Here is a 17374-nt window from a genome sequence, read left to right as displayed (position 1 = left end):
AAATCATGCTGATGTAGTGCAGCAGGTGGAAAGAATCAGTTTATTGATCCATATCCCCTCCAAAAGGTTATATTATCATTTCAATAATCTTCGATGGCCTAAATCAGACATGTGCAACTGGCGGCCCGGGGGCCACATGGGGCCCTTTAGTCTAATTTTGAGGTAAATGCAAAAAATTTATTAAAAAATACACAGAAATTATTCTAAAAACACATAAAATGACAGAAAAATACGCAAAATGGAACAACTGGTAAAAAACTCTGCATTTTTTAAGACCAAAGCACACAGGTTATTTTATGAAATGATCCATACACCTTGGAACATTATTACCATTACTGCTTTCCACAATAAAAGCCTAAAAAAACTCCTTTCAAAAGCCGTGTTTGTTACTGCTTCAGATATCTGCAGGATTAAAGACACAAAAGCACCACAGTGTAAAAGCGTCACGTGTTTCCAGTCCAGACATGTGTTTTCTTTTATTCTGACATCTCCAGCAGCAGGAGGCGTGGCCTAAAGGTAATCCAGTGGAGGAAGGAGTGAAGGATGATGGGGAAAGTGTAGGAATATGGTGTGTGTGTGTGTGTGTGTGTGTGTGTGTGTGTGTAGAGAGGGAGTACTTATAAACTGTTTACATCGCTCAGCACGTGTGTTTATAGGATCCACAGGGAGCGGTTCAATCAAAGAGTGGCAGAATAAATATCCTGACTTCATGTTTACAGTCTGAGTTCTGAACTCAGGACGTGAGATTTCACCACACGCACACGCACACACACTTTTCAAACGAGCAAATGCTAGAAAATTGAGAAAAATACACAAATCGACCAAAAACAAACAAAATTGCACAAAATGACAAAAGTACACAAAATTACTCTGAAACAGACAAAAATGTTGAGGTGCTTCCTGTATTAAAGGGATCCCCAACTGTTTTTACAAATCTGGCCTAAAACCTTAGAAATTGACTTATTAGAAGATCTGTTTCCTAGACGAAGCAGAGAAGAAGAGCTCTCCTAAGGGACCTTTACTCTCCCTTAAACAGTGCGCTGACACGCTCTGGTGGCTGTGGTTAGAGAGTAAACCAAAGGCTGTTGAAGGACTTCTATCCTCAGGGTTTGTGTGTCTTTAACAGTCAGTTTACTCGCTAACTTCAGCCACCAGTGCGTGTCAGCGCACTGTTTAATGTCAAACTCATTTTAGTCCAGGGGCCAAATATGGACCAGTTTGATCTCAATTGAGTCACAGTTTTTAGGTGGGAAAAATAACCATTTCGACATCAATTGTGCACAAGTTTTTAACATCAGTCCCTGCTAGATCATCACTTTAAAAAATTCTTGATTTCGTAACAAAGAAATTTTGTGGAATTGTTTCTGAGAAATTGCAAGATTTATGAAAAAATTGTGAGTTCTTTCCACAATTTGCAATTTAAAATGACCGCATTCACATGATAAAAATGAAGGAAAACTGTAATCCCCTAAAAATATTGTGGAGTTTCATTAAATTGGTGAATTTGAGATATCTATAATTCTGTAATTTACAAATAACGCATGTTTTCTCTGTCATTTTTACTGTTTCCTGCAGGCCTGAATGTTTCACTCCAATAAAAAACAATGGGATGTTTACAGGCAGTGGGGCCGAGTGACATCATCAATCACATGATTTCAAGATGGAGGAACACAGGCTCTAAAACTGTAAAGTAGTCCTGTTTTAAAATGTAAATAAATATGGTACATAATAATGTGTCTTGTTAGACATAGATCTACTAATAAGGACATTTAGAAGGTTTTAGGACATATTTGTAAAAACAGTGGAGGATATTTTAATGCTCAGATTGGTCTGAATGCTGTAGTACCTTATCTACGCCTGTGTGTGGCGCTGTGATGAAATCAAAGCAGGGGAAGCTAAGGTTACGTGCGTTATAATTTATGTGTGTCTAAGTTTATCGTCTGCATTGCACATCAATAATGTGACTATTAATGCTTTGTTTCTTTAACACACTGCTTTCAGACTTACAAATAATGAATGAATGAATTTCTTAGAAAATCTTCTGCACGTCTACGCACACACAGAGCAGGGAGTGAGGAAGATGAGGATGATGATGATGAGGAGGAGGAGGAGGAAGAATGTGCAGACTGGGCTCCTGCCTGGGTGATGACTCACGGCTATCTTTGTCCAAGAAGAAACAGACTCCGCCTCCTGGACTCACTTACAGGAGGGAGGGGGGGGGGCCTCCGCCTCTTCTATTTTGTCATGCTGTTGCCACGGCAACCAAGTCCAGCATGCAAATCAAACCCAGGAGTTTCCTCTGGGTGGTTTTTTTGTTTGTTCCAGCACTGATTTAAAACTACTATTCAAACATTTTCCAAACCATGGAAACATTACTGCAGCGGCCGTTGGAAAAAGTCCCATCAGCACCACAAACTCTGAGTTTGGATCATAAAGATGTTGTTTGGAGCAGATGCAGCTATTGTTGAAGCTTTAAGCATGTACTAAAAAGTTTACTACGGCCGATGCAGCAGCGTGTGAAGAGAAACGTCAGGAATTTATTCAGTTTCTTGAAGCAAAGTTGTAAACTTAGTAAATGTACAAAATGATTAAAAAAAACAAGCAAAACTGAAGAAAATACACAAAATCAATCAAAAAAGCATCACAAAAAGATGACTTAATGTGCAAAATATTTAACAATTAAAAAGGCTTCAAAATACAAACCAAAAACACAGAATAACAAAAATAACAACAAAATGACATGCATGGACTCCAACAACACACAAGATTGATATTAACGTCCAAAAAATAAAATAAAAAGACTTCTAAGTATAGAACAAAACACACAGAATGACAAAAAATATATGTACAGACAACAAAATAACACAAAATTATTCCAAAAACACGCAAAAATAAAAAAAAATTGCAAAATATTTTTTTAAAAAACCCACAAAAAACACAAGATGACTATTAACATGCAAAAATGTAAAAATTGCTTAAAAATGCAAAACAACAAAAACACAGAACAAATATATATATATATATATATATATATATATATACACAAAGAAAATTACACGCATTGACTCCAAAAATATGCAAAAACTGAAATTTTTTTCAAAATGACTCAAACTCAAGATCAATTTTAACATACAAAAAATAAAATAAAAATGCAGAAAAAACACAAGCAGAGATTGTTTTGAAAACGTTACCGTGTGAATGCAGAACTTTTTGGAAAGAAAAACAAAAATGTGTAAACTGAAGAAATTCTCAAAGTAAAAAAGGGTTGTGAGCAGATTGATGATGGATCATTTCAAAATAAAAGCTTAAAGTGAACACAAGAGAAACTTAGAAATCATTACAACCTCTTTGTTCTAAAATAGTAGATATTTAAGATTTGATCTCAGCAATGATCATTTCCAGTTTAACCGTCACATATTTTTTGTTCTCATCTTGTGCTGTGACACGTGCACATAGTGAACAGAGATGCAGCACATTCACAGACAATTTCCTCCTTTCACAGCCGGTAACATTCACACAAACACTAATGCTAAATCTGATGCTAAATGTCTTATTCCATCTGAAAAATTGTTAAATCTACGATGAATACTGTTAAATTGGCAGCTCAGTGAAACACTGAATCATACGCACACACGCAGACACACACTGACACGCCCCGTCTGGCAAACATGTGTGAGCACGTGTGGGTGGGGTTCACCCCCCCAACCCACACAATGACTCACCACTCAGAAACAGCAGAAAAGGCGGGAAAATGAAATAAAAACAAAGGGTTTTTCTCCTGAACTCAAAGCAGACGTTAGTGTTCTTTTCTCCAGTTACAGCTCATGTAACACACACACACACACACACACACACACACAGGCTTTGTGTGAAGGAACAGAACGAGTCAGAATAACAGGAGTTACAGGAGAAAAAGTAAACAAAGGGCCTGGAAATAATTTCATAACTTGTAGTAATAGTGGAAAATTATATATGTTGTAGTATTATTATTATTAGTCATTTTAACTAAGCAGAAATTGCAGTAAGACATAGAATATATCCTCATACGTATGTTTTAGGAAAAGATCAGGTGTTTATGTACAATTTTACCTCAAAAACAAAGAGACGGAAATGTCAAATTTCACAAAATGTTGCAAAATGACCTCCTGAAAATAAAATAGCTACACGGACTAAACTAGTGTTGTGCTACTCTAGACCGACCTTTATAAAGGTTTAATGAGTTGGGCACGCCAAAAAAAACCCATAAAGACACATCAAAAAGATCAGCAGATGCCTCTGAGGAAGACTGACAGTTGGCAGTCGAAACATGTCAGGAGATCAAAGTAAAAAAAACACACCAACAGTATTAAGGATGCAAAGAGACGGAAAATCTAGGGAGAATTTTCACAGGAACTTAAGGAAATTTTAATACTTTGAACGTTTCATGGGAATCATTTATTAGAATTAATAGGAAATTTGGAGTAATTTTAAACAAACATATATTAGCACCTATCCAAAACATTATGTTTCAACTACGGCTGCAAAATTTTGAAAATTTAAAAAGTAGGAAGCTTTTTTAAAATACTGTTACATATTTTAGTTCAAGGGCTAAATACAAACCAGTTTGATCTCAAGTGTGCTGCAAATTTTAGGCGGGAAAACGAGCAATTTCAACACTACTCTCCCCTATAAATATATGTGTAAAACTAGGCCAGACCGGTACTTACAAGGCCAATACGTAATTGGCAATTTGAGAAATTGGCTAAAATAACAACCTGTGTCTGGATTTGTTGTTTGTTCTTTTTAATAATTTAATTGAAAGTATTAATGGAGGAAAAACAGAAGACTGACCTTGAGCTTAAATACGACATTGAGCAAAGGTCAAGGTCACACACTGAAATAGAATGTTGTTCAATGGTACCAGTATTTTTTAGTTTTTTGGCTGAGCTTCGTCGTCCTGAGAATGTTGAGGTCTCACTTTGTTCTGGCTTCCAGAGTCCTTTTCTGAGGAGTTCTTGACCTTAAAAATGACCTTGAGCAAAGGTCAAGGTCACGCATTGAAAGGACATGTTGTTCAATGGTGGCCAAGTTAGTTTGTTTCTGTGACGTCATGAACTTTGACCCCTACAGATCTTTTGACTGGTAGGTCGTACAGCTTTGGTCCAATCAAATAAAAATATTTCACTTGAGATGAACTTTTCATAAACGTAAGCATCAAACTTGTACTATAAATATTCGTAAAGATATGGAACATTTTGCTTTTTGACACTTGACGTGACCTTGACCTTGAGGCTCCAAAAAAGGTCGACTGCACATCCTCGACATTGTCCTTCTGAGATGATATACGTGTCATTAGTGTTGCATTAATAGCCTGGGAGGAGTTACACAATAACTAAAACAATGACAAAATCTATTTTAATTTTTCAGAAACACTGGTTTAGTGGCTCCTGAATAGATTTATTTCTATAGTTTTTATAATTTCCTGTCATATCACGCCTGGGGTGGGACTAAGACTGACACTTTGTTAATTTTCCTCTCTCTCTCTCTCAAGTACCCCTTGTAGTGTCACTGGGGTACACATACCCCCATTTGAGAAACACTGCTCTAAAGGGCCGGATTTGGTCCCCTGGCCATGAGTTTGACACATACGATCTAAAATATCAGCATCATTTGGGTAAAAGTTACTTTATAATCGTAAACAGCATCAATGTGGTCTCAGCCTGGAGAGGAACGCATCAGATGTCTGTCACATGACCCTATCTACGGGCTGTTGCCAAAAAACCAGCAGCTGTGTGTGTGTGTGTGTGTGTGTGTGTGTGTGTGTGTTAATCACCACAGACGTTAACAATGCTTCCTTTACCACCCATGGTCCACAAGTGTGTTTATAACAGAGCAGCGAGTGTTTCCAGATGAGCACATGGTCGACCATGGCTGAGTGTGTGTGTGTGTGTGTGTGTGTGTGTGTGTGTGTGTGTGTGTGTGTGTGTGTGTGTGTGTGTGTGTGCGTGTGTGTGTGTGTGTGTGTGTGTTCCTTCAATAGTTTGCATTCATTCAAACATTGATGGAGGATCCCAAGAAACACAAAGACTGCCCCATCAGTGACAGGCCGTCACTCTAATGACTCATCAGTTTGTGTTAGCTTGTGTGCTAACGGTGTGTTAGCACTGCAGCAGGACTTTGGCTGTGTTGTAAATGTCTCCCTAACGTACTATAAACCAGGGGTTCTCAACTGGTCTCACCCTGGGACCCACATTTTTCCACAGCCATTAAATCGCGACCCACATTTTTCAAAAATTGCTCTTGAAAACATTCTCTTTTTTAAAAACATAAATCTATATATTTTCCTGTGCAACATGCATTTCACAGCATGACTGTCAAAAGAAAAGTTTCTTTCAAAATAAAAGACAAGTCCAACATGAGACTTTAAGTATTTATTTTTGACCAGTTATTGACGACCCACTCAGTATAGGTCTGCGACCCACTTTTGGGTTCCGACCCACCAGTTGAGAATCCTGATATAGACTACAGTATGAGTATAAACTGTCTACTATAGACTATAGTAAATATATATACTGTCTAGTATATACTATAGTATGATTAGGATGATGAGTGTTCCCACTGAAGTATAATTCCAAGTTTCCCAGGATGCATCTGGAACCTCCAGCGTTAAAAACCTTGTTCACGCTGAGGCTAATTATCTCTGTTGATTCTCCACCTTTATTTTGAAAGTTCTGAAAACATTTGAAGTGAGAAAGTGACCAAGTAGAACAGAAGTGTCATACTCATTTAAAGCTAAGGTAGGTAATTTTCTCCAGATACACTTTTTAAGTTTTTGGTTGAAGTTGTCTTTATGTCCTGACAGAAATTAAGATCTTATGTTCTCTGAAAAAGGATGAAGAAAATCCATCATCTGTAAATCTGTAATAACTTCCACCAGTTAAAAAAGACGGTTTGTTTTCTTTTAACCAATCACGTCTCCCTGTTCGTTCTCGACCCTTAACGTGCACAAGCTCACACTCAAAGCGCTTCATATGTGACAGAGTTAAAACTGAGTTTTTAGTCACGTTTTTTGAACATAATGATAAAGTTTAGTGTTAACTTACCGCTGAATGAGACAACGTAGTTTCTACACAATACAAGGGATGAGCTGAGGTCCGTTATTGGAGCACCAGCGCTCGTGCATGTGAGTGAGGGGCGTGGCTTTAGGGGAAGCACAGAGGGGAGGGGACGGGTGAAAGCACAGCACTCGTACGATGCTACTTTCAAAATCATGCTAGCTTTCGAAAATTACCTACCCTGTCTTTAAGGTGGAAAAAGAGCCAATTTCATGTGCCCTGGTTTGCAATGATAAATAATTTATATTTACTGTAAATTATATATAAATGATATGGGTATATCAGTCTCTGCAGGAACTTCACTTACATTTCCCTTATTCTGGGGACTTGGGGAAATTTTGTGAAATAATTTGAGGAACATTTGCCAAATTTCTTTCAGCAATTTCAGATTAAAAATGTGATAAACAGATCTCTGCAAATATTGTGGATTTTAATTGAATTTTTGAATGGGCTGAACTAGTTGGTGATTTACAAAATGTTTCATGTTTTTTCTTTCTCGAGCGGGCTGAATTTGGATCTTTTACTTTGAAAATTTCCCATTAATTCCCATGGAAAATTTCCAACTTTGAAAATTCCTGGAATTTTTTTGAATGGATGCTATAAATTATTGATTGGTTAAGGTATTTAAATATGTTGAATGTTTTGCAGGTTCTCTGTACTGTGCAAGTAAATGTTTATATTCATAACTGATAAATTATTGAACATAATTATTAAAATTCACCTTTTTTTTCAGGCCCTTCATCAGAGGAACGTCTCTGTGGATGGAGGATTAAATCTGAATAAAGGATGAACTTAAAACTCAGAACAGAAACATCAGAGGGAAGCAGCTCATAGATCAGTTCCTCCTCAGATATAATGTCTGTAGTAAACATGTGATCACTTCAAACGCTTCCTCTGCTCTACAAACGGGTTCCACCACATGATGCGTTGAATAAACAGGTGTGGAGCCCCTCCCACTCAACTAGAAATGAGCATCCTGGCATTTTAGTGTCAAAGCATCAACGGGTTAAAGAGGCTAAAAAAGTGGTAAAAAGTAGGAACAATTAGTTTAAACAGGCAAGTAATGGGCATGATAAATATTAAATGTAGTTAAATTGGCAAAAATAAGCATTAAATATGTTGAAAAACATTAAAAGCATAGATGGAGATTCTTTCCATAAAACTAGAATTAAATACATAGACCGTCTCAAGATTGGTGCCAACCACAATGTAACACAAAGTAATGCAAAAATGATTAGTAACATCATTGATAATGTTGACAAAAAAATTTGCATTGTTTCTGAAGTTTGGGACCATTTCACTGAAACCGTGCATTATTGAGTTTAAAAATGACAATAATGGTAAAAGTGGTAGAAAGAATTTATAAGTGATGAACATGTCTGGAAAGTAGAAAAAATGTGTAGAAAAGTCATTGAAATGTGATGTAGAAGTGTCAGAAATGGGAGAAATGTAGCAAAAATACATTGAAAGGAAGAAAAATATGACAAGAAAAAGTGATGAAAATATGGTTGAAATATGGTGAGTTTGGTTTAGTTGCAGAAAAAGGGTAAAAATGAGCTCAAATTGAAAAAAAATTCTTAGTTTCTTAAAGGCTCCTGGTGACCCCCTCCCAGTGTCTCGTGCCCCCAAATGGGGTCCTGACCCCAAGGTTGTGAATCCCTGTGATAGAGGAGTGTGTATAGTATAAATAAATGATATAATCAGTAAATATAAGTATATCAGATGCTAACTGAGGACAATCTGCTCCACTGAGCTGAAACTACCATAAAAATGAAACCATGTGGCGTTTATGAGGCTGTGGTCAAAATCTTTACCACAAGGAGGAAAAATGAGCTCCAAGTTTGAGAAGTGACCAATCCCTGTGGTCACACCGGGGCCTTACAATGACGCACAGATAGTGGGCGGAGCTTAGAACTGTCGGCTCCTAAAGCCGGACAATGGGTTCAGTGTGGAGGGACTCGTAAAAAAAGGTAAAAAACGGTGCAGCTGTGACTTGTTCACATGCTTTCCTACCATTGTCTGATGCCTGGCTCTGTGAAAAGGCTGGCTCCGCCCACATGAGCCCTGGCTCTGTGGAAAGGCTGGCCCCGCCCACATGAGCCCTGGCTCTGTGGAAAGGCTGGCTCCGCCCACATGAGCCCTGGCTCTGTGGAAAGGCTGGCTCCGCCCACATGAGGCCTCGGGGAGAGAAAAAACAAACCATGCAAACAACTTTCCAGCTCGTCTGCCAGCTCCGTGTTTGGAACAGCGTCAGATCCAGTTTCCTGAAGCCTGAAGTAAAACTAAAAAGAGCTTCTTTGGTTCCACTGAGAACCAAAGAAATAAAGTAACAGAGTTGTTTTAAAGAATTCAACCAATGGAGAAGTGGAACGACAAATACTGATTGTAACTAAAGGTGCATTAATCAACAATTCTTACAAAGTCTGACTGTTTTTTTCTCACTGACACTAAACAGTAAACGTTCCTGATTTTATTGTAAAACATTGAACAAAACCAGTGAAACAATACAAATATGTTGTTTATACTGCACATGAGGGAGTTATCTCAAATATAAATGATAAGTTTAGATCATTACTGTCCAAAATTATAAATTAGATCACTTCCTTTAATCCACATGTGTCAAACTCAAGGCCTGGGGGCCAGATCCGGCCATTTAGTGCATCAAATGTGGCCCGCAGGAGAAATTAAAAATGAGAGAAAACATGACTCGTGTAAATTACCAAATAATTCAGTTGCAGATAATCTCAGTCCCTCCAAATACACAAATTCAATAAAACTCCACAGGACTCACAGTTTTCTCAGTACTTTTATCTCCTTTTTAGTCTAAAATCGTTGAAAGAACTCGCAATTATGCCACAAAATTTCCCCAGATGAAATTAAAATTGGTCACAAAATAAAGGAAATTTAAGTGTAGTCTGAAATCTGTCACTTTTTTGCTTGGATAGTGGATATATCGCACAATGGCAGTCATTTTTAACGTTAAAGTGGTGAAAAAACAAAATTTACAAAAATTCTTATAAAATCTTTACATTTTCCTGAGATTATTGAACAACATATACCTTGAATAGAAATTGTCACAAATCTAGGAAATGTAGAGTGTAGATCCTGTTGCACTTATTGCTTGGATATTGTGGGTTTCTTCCATATTTAGTATTTTATGTATACATACAAGTGTAAACTAGGACACAATAATGTTTAATTTACTGGTTTTCCAGCATAAAATCCGTGGCCCTCTTGAGATCCAACTGTTCTATATTTGGCCCCTGAACTAAAGGGAGTTTGACACCCTGGTTTAGAGCACTGCTGTCCAAAATAATAAATCATATCTTTCCTTTTTCACGTTTTAATAACAACCTAAACGTGTCCAACAGGTTCCACGCCCACTGACTGGCTCTTTGCTCCCGCTAGCTTTAGCTTTAGCATCATTTGTAGTTTTCCTCACACACGCTAGTCCAAGGCGTGTCCTGCGTACACACTGATCAGGACAAGCAGGAACAGAGTAATGGAGCTGGTTCTTCCTGTTCTAATCATAATGGTTTGCTTTTGCTTTTGCTTTCACGCTGAACCAGGAATACGACCACAGCAGGAAGGTTGAACGGCTAGATTAAAGCAGCGTGGATCGTCTCCAGCTGCTGTCCAGCTGTGCACGTCAGAGACTCTTTAGGAGATTGATGATTGTTTATGTTACACTTTCATCTGTAGGATAATCCACTTATTCTTTGGTTTGGAGCAATTATTGGGATAAAAGTTCATCCTAAATGTTACCGATCCATCGGTTTCCTTCAGGTTGGAGTATCGGCCGATACTTGCATATGAAAGCGATCTTTTTCTACTTACGCAAAGGTCTGAAAGTCAGTCACTGTCTCCTTCTGCTGTGAGATGACTGACATGCCCCGCCCACCCATCATGTGACCATGCATCTGCTACACGTGTTAACAAATAGCATGTTGACATTTTGGCAAAAAAAGAGCAAAGGATCGCAAATTGTAATTTGTGTAATGCGGAAAAATATCTCAATCACAATTTAAGAAACCACTACACCACTGAGTACGCAGCATTTAAAAGCTAGCAATCAAGCTAACGCTAAAGCCCTGGTGGCTAAAGTTAGCGAGTAAATCACAGACTGTGTTCACTCCAAAGTCCTTTTATCATTCACATTTGTGTGTGCGTGATTTACTCTCTAACTTCAGCCACCAGAGCGTGTCAACGCACTGTTTAAGGGAGCCACATGTTGACTAAATCAACCTTTTTCACTGGTGGAAACAGCAACGTTGGAGGTCGGGTCATTTCCCGGGCTCTGATTGGACGAAATCTTCATTGACTCAAGCTGTAGTGCGTTCATGTGTGTCATGTGACCACAAGTTTACATTCTAACCAATCAGGAACAAGGAACAGCTACAGGGGAACTTTTATTACTCCCGGTCCAATAAACAGTGATTAAATGTTTAATCAGACTCATCACTGGGAGCGTCGTCGTTTTAAATTTAAGTTTTTAGTGATTTTTTTGTTCCCGCCCCTGGCAGTAAAAACCAGTTATGTTATGCAGACGTGGACAAATGTTGGAGCATCATCAAAAAAGTTGTAAAGAAAGAATAAAAACCTCTTTTTTTAAAACACTGATGCATGAATTATGAAGTCTTCAGTCAAAAGTATTTTATTTATATATTACTATTAAGTCATTAAAAGATAGCTATTGAACTACATTCTCTATTTAACATGAAATCATATGAAAATATATACATCTAATAAAAAATAATCATAATAAATTTCCAAAAAATGTTTCCAAATAAATTATTTGCGACCAACGTGAATAATTGTAAAGTTTTATTTCCAAATAAATCTGTTGAAATAATGTGTTTTTTTTTATTTTAAGTGTAATATTGTGCATGATGACAATTTTTATGTTTGGATATTATGAAGTGATTTAAAATTTCTCCCAAAATTTCTTAATTTCAATAAATAATTCCCATGAAAAGTTTCTATTTTTTTCATATTAACAAAATTCCTGAACGTAAGTTCCTGTGGAAATTTGTCAGATATTTTGCAGCCCTACTGATATATCCACAGCTACTACTGTATTAGGTCATTTACACAATGACTCAATGACACAATGTTTTAAAGGGCCACATTTGGCCCCCGGGCCTTGAGTTTCACAAGTGTCTTAAAGCTTCTACTCGATATTATTAATCATAATCTAAACTTAAGATCATACTGTAAAATAATGATGCACTAAACGTTTATATCGTTGACTATTGAACATGTTCAGCCTTTAAAGAACCTCAGAGAGCTTTCAGTGATTTAGTGACTCATCAGAGGCGCTCCAAATGGAAACTATGGAAACTATGTTACACACACACACACACCTCGCTCTGCAGAGTTCATTTATTCCAATAAAGCTGAAGGAGGCGTGGCCACGCTGTGGTTTATGAGCCGCTCACATCTGTTTACTATTACAGTGATGTGTTCAGGAACAGGAGTACAAATAGGTTCCTGACCAGGCTCTCACGCACACGCACGCGCACACGCACACGCAGAGGGTGGGTGTGGCTGATCCTGCTCAGATACAAAGGTGTGGAGGTTGGTTTTTACACAGAACAGGATGTTTGGCAGGTCAGAAAAACTACCGCAGATTTAGGGAAACAGGACGAACAAAAATAGAATTGACTTCCTGAAACAAAAAATTTATATTTATTTATTTTTAAATGTTTGAACTAAATCAAGCAGAAATTGCAATCTGACATTAAATATATCATCACATACATGTTTTGGGAAAATGTCACATTTATATGCAATTTATCTTCATAAACGGGTTATCAGAGAAACATTCCTGAAATGGAAATATGTTTACGACACGGACTAAAAACCCACATAATTTAGGACAATATCATACATTTCCTCCATATTTTTCACTGTAAAACAGGTGTTTTATTGTTAGCTTTAGCAAGCGTAGCAAAAGGCTGGAGGTAAAAATCTTGCGTGATTTTAACGTGTGCTTGTTTTGGTGCATTTCTGCTGTGTTTAAATATAAATGTTAACTGTTCCCTGCATCTAAAGCTCAGTTTTGTGAGGTTTCATCTAAATCTCCAGCTGTCAGACACGGAGATATTTTTACATGCTGTCGCTGAACTCTGAAAATCTGAATTTTCAACTCGTAAATGCAGAGTTCCGAGTTGCCTTGAACGCAGCATTACGTGTTTCTCAGTCAGCTCGCTTCTTTAGTCGCAAGTCGTCAGATTTCATCACACACACGAGGAGTTTTGGTCGGAAATATTAAACAAGTTTAATAAAGAGTAAAGCAAAGCAAGGAAGTTTACAGGCGAGGAGCTGATTTCTAAATTAAGTAAAGCAATAACTTTTGTCATTAAGTGAAATTTTTTTGTAAACATTGAATGTGACAGATTATTAATGTCCTGTGGGGTTCCTCAGGGCTCTGTTCCTGGACCTCTTCTGTTTAGCCTTTATATGCTCCCTTTAGGACAGGAATGGGCAACAATCACAGCGAGGGCCACAAATATGTGATTGTATCTGATCCAAGGGCCACGTTATTAACATTCATGTCAGCATTTAGAATAATGACCGATCTTAGAAATAACACAGGGCAAAAAAAGGGTGATTTTGTGATTATGTTTTGTGTTCTTGTTGTAATTCTGTGTTTTTCTGGCTTTTTTGTTGTCAATTTGTGTATTTTTGGGGTCAGTTTTTGTATTTTTGTTGTTGTTTTTGGAAATTTCTTGTTATTTTGTGCAATTTTTACAATTTGTGTGTCTTTGGAGGTATTTTGTAATGTGTTGTTTGTGTATTTGTAGTTCATTTGTTTAAGTGGTTGTTGTGTGTCTTTGTTGTCATTTCGTGTTTGAGTCATTTTGTATATATTTTTTGGGTACTTTGCGCATTTTTCTGTCGATTTGTGTGTTGTGTGAGTTATTTTGTGTATAATGTGGTGCTTTATGTTCCTTCCAACTTCTTGAAATACAATTTATGGGGATTTGTTTTGGGAGCCGCACATAATTAGACTGAGGGCCGTTGCCTATGTCTGCTATAGGACCTAATGGTCTTCAAACATCTACAGCTGGTTCAGAAGTAAGAGGTCAGAGGTCATTAGTCCAGTTTGGCTCCCAGACGGCCTCAGAGGAGACTGTAAAGTAGTGCTGCTAGTTATAAATGTGGTGGTGAATCCATCAGTGAGCTGTTAGTCAGGTCTGAACCCATCTATGGACACAGGTCAGATAGTGGAGCCCAGAGTTCACAGCAAACATTTTAGTTGTTATGCTGCAAAGAAGAAGTGGAACAAACTGCATCAGTGTCACATGAACATTTTTAAATCAAAGACTGACTATGACTGACAGGGAGATTCTTGTTTTTATTGCTTTAAATGTTCTTATTGTTTTTGAAACTGTTGAATGTTTTCTAATCATGTAAAGCACATTGAACTGTTCTTTAAAAATACATTAGCCTCATCGTGTGTGTCCATGAACAGTTGATCAGATCAGAGGCTGAACCCAGTGTTGATGGAGCTCCAACAGCTCTGTGTGCTTTGTGTTTGGTTGTCATGGAGATTGGGGGAGTCATGTGACTCATGGTGACTCATGCTCCCTCTGACAGGAAGTAGCGCTGCTAGCGCATGGCGAGGAGCCGACGGACAGACAGACAGCAGCTCACTGTCATTTATCAGAGTGGAACAGGTGGAGGGTCTAGTTAGTGTCAGATGACAACGCACGCACACACACATACACACAAACACAGACATGTGTGTGTGAGGCTGCTTTGAGGAACATTTGCGTCCCCCCCTCCCTGTGGAGAACAACCCCAGACTGTCGGTCTACCCGACCAGGTCAACAAACAACCTCAGTGACACGAGCTCAGAAAACATCAGAATATTTGGAAACTGGAAAGAAATATTGGATTAATTTTAAAAGCTTTTTATCTACAGCAACACTGAGGCTCACCTGAGTGAGAGTACGTTTATTATTAGCCTAACACACACACACACACACACACACACACACACACACACACACACACACACACGTTACCAGATTCCTGACATACCTGTAGCTGCAGATGTTTACTCTAGTGGTTCTAATCTCTACTAATGACCATCATAAAGTTCATCAGGTGATCAGAGGTTCACTATACTACGTTTGCTCAAAGGCTGAGACTTTCACTTAGTAAATGTCATGTAATGCTGTCCCACTGAGGCTTATTGAGAATTAAACTACAAACAACTAATGTAGAAACATCAGGTTCTCTAGACTCTAAACAAGCTAATGTTTCCAAATAATTATCATAAAAAACTCTTTAAGTTTAACAATTCCTACACTGAACGTGACAATCTCCTGTTGGACAGAGAGCTATAGGGAGTATTAAGTAGCTAGATAGCATAGCATAGATTAGAACAGCCTGGGCGTGTCTTAACTGCTCCAAGAGCCCCGCCCATAATCAAGGCATTTTTTTAAATTTAAAGCTTTGACGCACATTAGACGAAGGGTTGAGTTAGTCTTTAGGAGAGAACCTGCAAATTCCTCAATGATAGGTTGGAGTCTGGATGGGTTTAATTCTAAAATTAAAAAGATTCTATAGTCAACGTGTGATTGGTCCATTTCTCATCATGCCCCGCCCCTTTACACCTTTGTTTGTTTTGCCTTTGTCTGTGTTTAGTTTAAGTTACTCTGGTTAAAAAAGTATTGTAGTGAGAAATATGATGTATAACATATTATTAATGTACCTTAGAGTAATTTAGTAAATATTAAACCAGCCACAGAGAACTTCAAAGGAAGATATCAAAGGAGGAAAAAGATCAAAGGTTACAGACCGAGTGTGAGGTGGCCTAAGGCTGCAGATAGGAGAGTTTTTAAAAAAGTCATTTGGACATATTTTGGATTGATATGATAATCACACAGGGAAATATTGTTGTTGAATTTATTTTTTATTACACCCATATATAAGACTACCATCTTTTAGCACAAAGGACGGTTTAACATCACGCCCCAAGTTTATGGTTTAATGGTTTCAGTGAATCAGAAATGTTTGACTTTTATGGGCTTTATTTCTTCTGTTACAGTTTTATCCTTCAGTCGTTTCTCAACGACTTGTGTCGGCCGACCTTTGTTCACCTGTGTTTCTTTATCAGTATATCTATGTGTGTGTGTGTGTGTGTGTAGGGTGTGTTCAGTTTACTCAGAGGTGTGTGTGTCATCACCATTGATCCCACAGTGCTCAGAGTGACACAATAGTGCTTTGCTAAGCTACTGTACATAATAACCAGTCACACACACTCAGACACCAGGAATGTTGCAGCGTTCACGTCGCAGAGAACGAGGAGGTAAAATTACAGCAGGAAACTTCATCTCACACCAAAAGAGATAAAAGCCTTATAAAGTGAGGAAAGTCCTCTGAGCTCTTTAAACAAACCGTCTTATCTGACCTGAGTAAAAACAGAAGATAGATCGGTTTCTCAAGGTTAACAACACAGAAAATAAACCAGTGAAACAAACACACACACACAAACTATCCAATCAAATATTAAATTGCACTGTAAATGTTTTATCAGGAGGGCAGGAGAGGACTGACACACACACACTTCATAGAATTTACGTTAAGGAATATATTTATGCATTGACAGTAAAACACCTTAAAACTCCTTTTCTGTACAGTTTTATTCCACAACCTATAGATGTGATGTGGTTCAGTTTTGTCAGATTCTTAGATTTTCCTCATTTAAGGTTTTCTCCACATTATTATTATTATTATTTTATTTTTTTATCGCTACAGAGTTAAAATGTGTTAAAATGAAATTTTCCCAAATTCCATTTCAGGGTTACCCAGTTTCTGTTTTATTTCCATTTTTATGTGTTACTATCAAATTAAATGTCCAGAAAGTGATAATAATGGGTCAACATATGTGACATTAGGTGGAAAAGTGGTGCAAAGGGTTTATAAGTTTATAAGTTCTGAAAACTGAAATTGTTCAAAATATATATATATTCTTAGCTTTTTGAAGGCATCTATCGACCCCTTTCCGGTGTCTCGCGACCTGAAATGTGGTCTTGGCCCCAAGGTTGAGAACCCCTGCATTAAACCACCCGTTTAAATAAAAAACATGCTGAAAAAAGCCCAATGATAAAACAAGTATCCATCTCAAGAAATAAATTCTGGGATTTCTGTCTTTTTTTCATAATCAGGGAAATTTGGAGCAGTTATCGCAATGTTTGTAGAGGACGTTATAGTGATTCAGAGGAGGAAAATTCAGTGCCTATGGATTTAACACCATCTTTTAATAC

General features: G+C 37.6%; 1 protein-coding gene across 2 annotated transcripts in view; it reads right to left on the bottom strand.

Moving 5' to 3' along the window:
- LOC114478278 (lamin-A-like) overlaps nucleotides 1–17374 on the bottom strand; it is a 41001-nt gene that overhangs the window by 11713 nt on the left and 11914 nt on the right. The window lies entirely within an intron of this gene.

The sequence above is a fragment of the Gouania willdenowi genome, chromosome 16, assembly GCF_900634775.1.
Source record: "Gouania willdenowi chromosome 16, fGouWil2.1, whole genome shotgun sequence".
In the NCBI taxonomy this organism is placed as follows: Eukaryota; Metazoa; Chordata; class Actinopteri; order Blenniiformes; family Gobiesocidae; genus Gouania; species Gouania willdenowi.
This window is presented reverse-complemented; position numbering and strand designations above follow the sequence as displayed.